We start from the raw sequence: 7,075 nt of genomic DNA, 5'->3' as shown, positions 1-7,075 counted from the left end.
TCAAACTTTAAGATTATCACTTACCATTTTGATAGTCATTTTAAAAAATTACTGGGGCTGCTATGTTAAAAACTTGATAGCAATGATTAAATAATTTTTCGACTCCTTGCAAATGTAAAACACTGTCTTTGCCAAGGGAATCATTAAATATTTGCTTTTTTATTATTCAAGCACATAAACAGTTGCTTATGCAGAATAAATGAGGGCTTTTACTGCCAAGGAAATTGAGAAATGATATTTTGTATCTTTAGAATCCATATTAAATGACCAGTTGATTAGAAAAGACTAATAAACCACCCACAGATATACTCAGTTGTCAAGTGGTCTCAGTGTCATTTTTCATCAAATGACCTTGTAATAACAAAATATAAAAATAAGCATCTGCTGTGTAAGCTGATATCAGTTAGCTTTTGCTATATAACTTACTACCCCAAAACTTCATGGTTTAAAATAACAATTATTTTATTTTCTGAAATAAGGGGAAAAAGTGGTGTCTTTTCCTCACCCATCACAAGGTTCATGGCTGAGACACCTACAACAAAGACATGTTAAGAGAAAAAGCATACAAATTTTTAATAAAACTTTTACATGAGGCTGACGCCACGGCACTCACTCTAGCCTGGGCAACAGAGTGAGACTCTGTCTCAAAAAAGAAAAAAAAAAAAAAAAAAACTTTTACATGACATGGGAACCTGCAGAAATGAAGACTCAAAGACCCAGGGAAAACTATGTACTTTCATGGACAGTCATGCAGAAGTGTGATCAATGGTAATAAACTCAGGGGAACTTAGCAAGCTCTTGTTCGTTCGGGAACTTGCTAAGGCCTGTTCGTTCAGATTCTTCTTGGCCCCTCAGTATAAGGCAAGACCCTTCTGGAATGAGGGTCTTATGAACCACTTTTAGGGAAGGTAGGTCAGAGGATTTCTTTATGGCCTACTTCAGAGGAGGAAGGCAGGAGAAGGTCATAGAATGACCTTCCTGCTTCTGCAGTTTTCTTAATTTCTTCCAGCCTAAAATATTAAGTGTGCCAAGGTGTCATATTTTGAAGTATCATGTTCTGAGCCCCAACACTGACAAATCGATGGGTTAAGACTTAAGGTGGGCCCAAGTGGGGATCTCACTGGAGGGTCACACAGGTGGCTGAAAACATCTGGCAACTCAACTGGGGCTGGCTGGTCTGAGGTGGCCTTGCTGGTGGTTTGGTGCTGGCTGTTGGCTGGGCCCCAGGTCTCTAGCACCCCACCCCGCACTTCTGTATATCATGGCAGTGTTCCAAGAGGCCAAACCCCAATGTCTTGTTTAAAGCATGTGCTTGTATCATGTCTGTTGATGTCACATTGTCCAAAACAAGTCACATAGCCAAACCCAGAGTCAATGTGGGAAGAGACTACACACAAGGACATGGATATAGGGAGGCTTGCCCATTACTGAAACAATCCAACACAAACTTCAGCCACGTAAACATGCTTAAATGGTACAAATTTTAGGGATTCATCCCAAGGAAACAATTAGATGTACACAAAGATGTTCATTCAAAGATGTTCATCAAAGCATTATTCATAATAATGAAAAACTAGAAACAATCTAAATGCCCAATTATAGGAGCAAGTTCATATGATGGAATGTACCACAACCATTTTTTAAAAATTACTGAATAAAAGTATATCTATTGATATCAGAAAGTGGGAAAGGCTTATGGTAATTTTTCTAGAAAGCAGCCTACAATACATACAATATTTTTATTAAAAAAAATATATGTAGACACACAGACGTATATTGTAGGGGGAAAAAAGAGTAAATGGATATACTCTAAATTGTAATAGTGATTAAGAGTTTAATAATATGGACTCTGAAGTAAGATAGGCCTGGGTCTGAATAACTAGGTAAGTTTGATCCGTTACTTAATCCTTCTGAGTCTCAGTTTTTTCAACTATAAATTAGAGCAAGAACAATGGCACAGGATTGTTGTGCTGATTAAGTAAAATAATGCTTGTAGAGTAGTGCTTGGCAACCTAAATTAAAGATTATTAGTATTAACAAGTCTAATTTGTTAAATGAGGATTAATTTTTCTTCTATTTTTTCCCTCTTTCTTCTTTGATGAGACTAAATGACTTTTGTTTAATAACAAAACTAATTAGAAAGAACAGCAAAAAACATTTCTTGGAATTATTGGCTCCAGGGATTTTGTTTAAAGGTCAAACAAGCCCCATAAATATGGACTGAGCCAAAACCACAGTGCTGCAGCCCTGATTCAGCAAAGAAAAGAGGATCTCCTCCCTTCGGAGAGAAGTTGGAAAAACAGTACCCTCCCCCCCACCACCGCCCCTGCACTGAGAAGCTGCCAGCTAGGAAGTGCCCTGGTACACTGTGAAGATGAAGTACAAAGTTCATGTGGGACATTTACTTAACAAATGCCTTGCTATCACGCAGAGTGCTACTGCTAGCTGGGAAATTAACCAATACTAGGCCAGATCTACTTAACTACGGGCCCTTTTCTACAGCCAACCAATTTCAACAGGGTAGTTATAACAATATGTTCTGGTAGATTTATTTTTGATAGATTTCATCAACCACATTGCCATTCCCAGAATGTGATGTGCAAGGGAGGAAAGATTTCTCTCCTTACCCATCACAAGGTTCATGGCTGAGGCCCCTATAACAAAAGACAGATTAAGAAGAGAAAAGCATGCAAATTTCTTTAATGTATGTTTTATGTAATATGAGAGCCTTTAGAAATGAAGACCCCAAGACCCTGTGTATTTTTATGCTTAAGTTTGATGAAGAGTGAATAGCTGTATAGAAGTGTGATTGGACAAAGGGGCTATTCTTTAATGGTAATAACCTGCGGGAACTTAGCAAGGCCTGTTTGTTCAAATTTTTCTCTGACCCTGTGTCTTCAGAGACAGGGACATTCATTTCCTCCAGGTATACGGAGGGCACCTGTGGAATGAGGGTTTTATGACCTGCCTAAGGGGAAGGTCAGCTACATTGTATGGCATGCTTCCCGGGAGAAATGGCAAGAGGAAGGTGAAAGTGACCATTCTGCCTCTGCTGTTTTCTCAAATGCTAAAGTTTGTATTTGGGAGTAGCATGTCCTGAACCTCGTCAGATGTTTTGCACTCAAATTAGTTTATGGGCAATTTGCTTTCAAACTAATATAATAATTCACATTTTATAATAAAGTAAGCAACCATCATAAACTCAAGTTTACTTAATTGTATTCAAGCAAGGAAAGATATATGGGTTTAAAACCATCAACTGTTGGAGACATTGCAAACTTGTTGAGGGCCAAGTTAGTGTCTGTCTTTCCCATAACACCTGGCAAAGTGTTTTGCATAAGATCACCCTGGGGCCCAGTTGGTTTTGTGGCTGAATATCCAAACACAATAGAATTGACATTTGGGTAGGGGGTGCTGCCTTGCAAATACAGGCTCAGCTCCATAACCATAGGAAAGCATTTGATGCATTTTACAAAATAGTAATGAGGTATCTCATTTTTTTAATACCAGATGGCAAAGGAGCAGGGAAAATTTGAATAGATACTTAGAAGTGTAAGAAGCTGATAGCAAAACTATACCTTCCATTGAGTGGGCGGCCTAGTCTTAACAAGACATTCATCCCAGGCACAGGTGTGGGACCTAAAGTTAATCTCAATGTGTCCCCCTCCTCCCCTCCAATGCTTTAATTCAGTTTTGAACTTTAATTCAGGAGAACGTTAATTTTAAAAATATATCAAAATCAGTCTTTCTCTTTAATTTACTTAATTTCTTTTAAAATACATACATATTTATAAAATATTTTCTATAAATAATACAGTGTAGTCATATCATGTTTCAAACTTTTTATAATAGAATATTTAAAACATACATAAAAGTAGACAGAACAGGATCATAAACAGCCATGTACCCATCACCAGCCCCACCACCAACCCACGGCTCCTTCTCCCTGTCCACACCCTCATCCATTCCTATTTTGAACCAATTCCTAGACATCATATATTTCATTCATTACTATTTAGGTTAATTAGGTAACTAATTGACCTAAAAGATAAGGACTCTTTTTTAAATAGCCATAATACTATCATCACATCTGAAAAATTGATGATAAATACTTAATATCAAGTATCCATTATTTAAATTTAAAATTGTCTCATAAGAATTGTCATAAATGGATTTGTTGTTGTTTTAAAGCTTGTTCCTTTGCATCAGGATTCACATAAAGTCCACTTATTGCAATTGGCCGTTATATTTTTTGTTTTCTTTAATCAATAGATTCCCTCACCATTTTGTGTGTGATTTATTTTTGTTGAACAAATCAAGTTGTTTGTCCTTTAGATTTCCCCATTGATTTGCTGATCACATTCCCAGAGTATAGTTTATTTTGTTTATTTCTGTTTTTATTTCTGTATTTCCTATAAATTGGCAATTGGATTTAAAGGCTCTGTTAGATTCAGGGGTGTTTTTGGGTGTGTGTGTGTTGGGTTTATTTTTGTTTTGTTTTTTGCAGGGAGAAAACAGGACTTTTTCCTTGCTGACATTGTGCTGGATTCTATCATTTTCTGTGCAGTCTTTTTAAAATATCTTTTCCTTTTTCTCTTGCCTCATCCTCACCTTTGTTTTGCCTACACCTCCTATTTCCAGGTTACCCACATTAACATCACTGTGCATATCCCTCCGTATTTTTCTCTATGCTTACTCAAATATCTTTACACATGCACACACAGAGATTCCCTGTTTGCTTCACAAAAATGAAGTCATGGAAAGCCTTCCAAGTCAAGTAGTACAGAATACCTCAAAACAGGGTCTGCAGACAACACTCTCTAATTGTTGAGAGTTACCTCCATCTCTCCCCACCTCCTGGATCCCAGCGAGTCCTTTCTGGCTAGTACTTGCATGTTACATAATCAGATGTACCTAGCATCTGCTCTTAATTTCATTTGATATGTTACCCATCTCAGTTGGATTCTGGGAAAAAGAAGTTGCCTGGGATTGAAAAGAACCAGGAAACTTAGCAAGAGAATCATGCTTAAGCCAGGAAAATTTTTCGTCTTAATCCTCTGCATAAGATGGTTATACCAAAAGGAGTACCCACCTCCCTCCCTCTGTGGGAGTCACCTTTTCTGTCTAAGCCTCCACCTTTCTTTCTCGAAAGTGTCCATGTTGCTGGGAATCCCCAGTGTTTCTGATCATTCGTTACCTCCATTCTCACCCATCTTCTTTCTTGTTCTATCTACCTTTCCAGAACAATAACCCCCAATATAATACTCCTCACCCCACTTTCCAACACAGGACCTTCTGTTTGAGTAAGTTAAAAGCATGTGTGTTCTGCAAATATGGTAAATCTTTCTTCAAAGAAACTACCCAACGTTCCCATGACTCAGTCTCTAGTTATTAGTATATCTAAGGACCTTACAGTGTAGGGAAACAAAAGATGAGCCCAGCTTCATCTTACAATTGAGAGAGTCATGAGAAGCCAAATGAGAAGCTAAGCTCCTAGTTTTGACCAAGCCTAGCAACACAGAAGCTGCTTGCATGTCAAAGGCATTCTTGGTGTAAAAAGGGAACAAGGGGACAGATTGTCCATAGTGGAAATTAGAGAACTGTGTGTTGACAAAGGGAGGGGAAAGAAAATACAAAATACACTTTTTACAACATGAAGTCATTATGCTAATTCATAGTCATTCAGGGAAACACTCTCCACTGAGAGTAACCTGGGAGAGGGGATTTTGTTATTATGCCGGGAAGGAAGAGGTCCCCATGTGTGCTCCATAACCAGCCTCACCCACCTGGCCAGCCTTACAAGGGTGACATCAGACCTACTCCAGGAGCTGCATCCACCACAGCCTGCAGTGCTGGGGTAAGTGCTTTCCTCTGTTCACTCCCATTTTAGCATTATCTGTGACTTAGACCGTCCCCAGAACGGTGCCATTGCAAGAAGCCTGGTGTATGTTGTCTGAGACAGCCTTGGATGTGGGTATTCTTGGTATTGGTGTTTGGAAAAGGGTGGAGAGGACACTCTTGGGCAGAAATAAGGGGAGCATATGGATTTAGAAGAAAAAGAAGGAAAGCCGTATCTTAGCTATTTTGTCTATGGTAGTAGCTAGCCTTACCTCTATATACTTATAGGCTACTTATCAACATTAAAATAAAATTCACAGTGCAACCTTTTGTTGTAAAAAGGAACTAGGAAAAAAATCAAAAAGCAATTTTTTGGTTCTGATTTTTTTTTTTTTTACATCACCTTTGATGACCAGAAGTTCAATGTAGGGACAGTTCGGAACGAAGTAGCACTTTCAAAGGTTGCATATTAAAGAGGTGGAATGAAAGGCAACTTAGCACTTAAGATGTGAAATTGAATGTGGATATGGGTATGGTCTGGATAAGATACTGCTAACCAACGATTTCATTAACTGATCACCTAAATGGGACCATGTGACGAAGGGAGGGAGCATTCTAACCCTGGTGCCAATACACTGAAACTGAACCCTTGAGTTGGGCCCACTGGAACAGAGGGACACACCAGACAGATGGCAAGAACTCTAATTCCCAACATGCAACTCAGTCTAAACCTCTGATTTTTAAAAAATTCTACTTGGAAGTTTTTAAACAGGGCTACACTAGGCAAGAATGTTAAGTAAGAAAAACTTGCTATTGCTATAACCTTTGCCCTTTTCCCTTCAACCACCTGCCTGAGGCTCTTTCCACCTCTCAATGACAACAACCTGCACGCAGGAAGGTTCCAATATTAATTATTTATAGCTTTATTTATGTGGATTTAAGCAATGTATTATTTTTCTAAGAGGTTTTATATTTAAGCCTTACTTTTTGACTTGGGGAATATTAAAAGGGGAAAAAGTATATTTGAGCACTCTAAATGTTTACCTGAGTAAGTTTCAGTCTTGGTTTTTTATGCCTTTGCAGACCCCCCACTTAATTTAAAGAGTGATAGCAGTGTCTGGACTCTACCTAGACAGGTATGTTCATTCATATGCTCACCCCACCTGAACCATACATAATAACTGCATTTTTCAAAGAAGGAACTCAGAGTCTGGGAAATTCAAGGAGTATGGCAATA

The sequence above is a fragment of the Eulemur rufifrons genome, chromosome 1 (assembly GCF_041146395.1).
Source record: "Eulemur rufifrons isolate Redbay chromosome 1, OSU_ERuf_1, whole genome shotgun sequence".
Lineage (NCBI taxonomy): Eukaryota > Metazoa > Chordata > Mammalia > Primates > Lemuridae > Eulemur > Eulemur rufifrons.
This window is presented reverse-complemented; position numbering follows the sequence as displayed.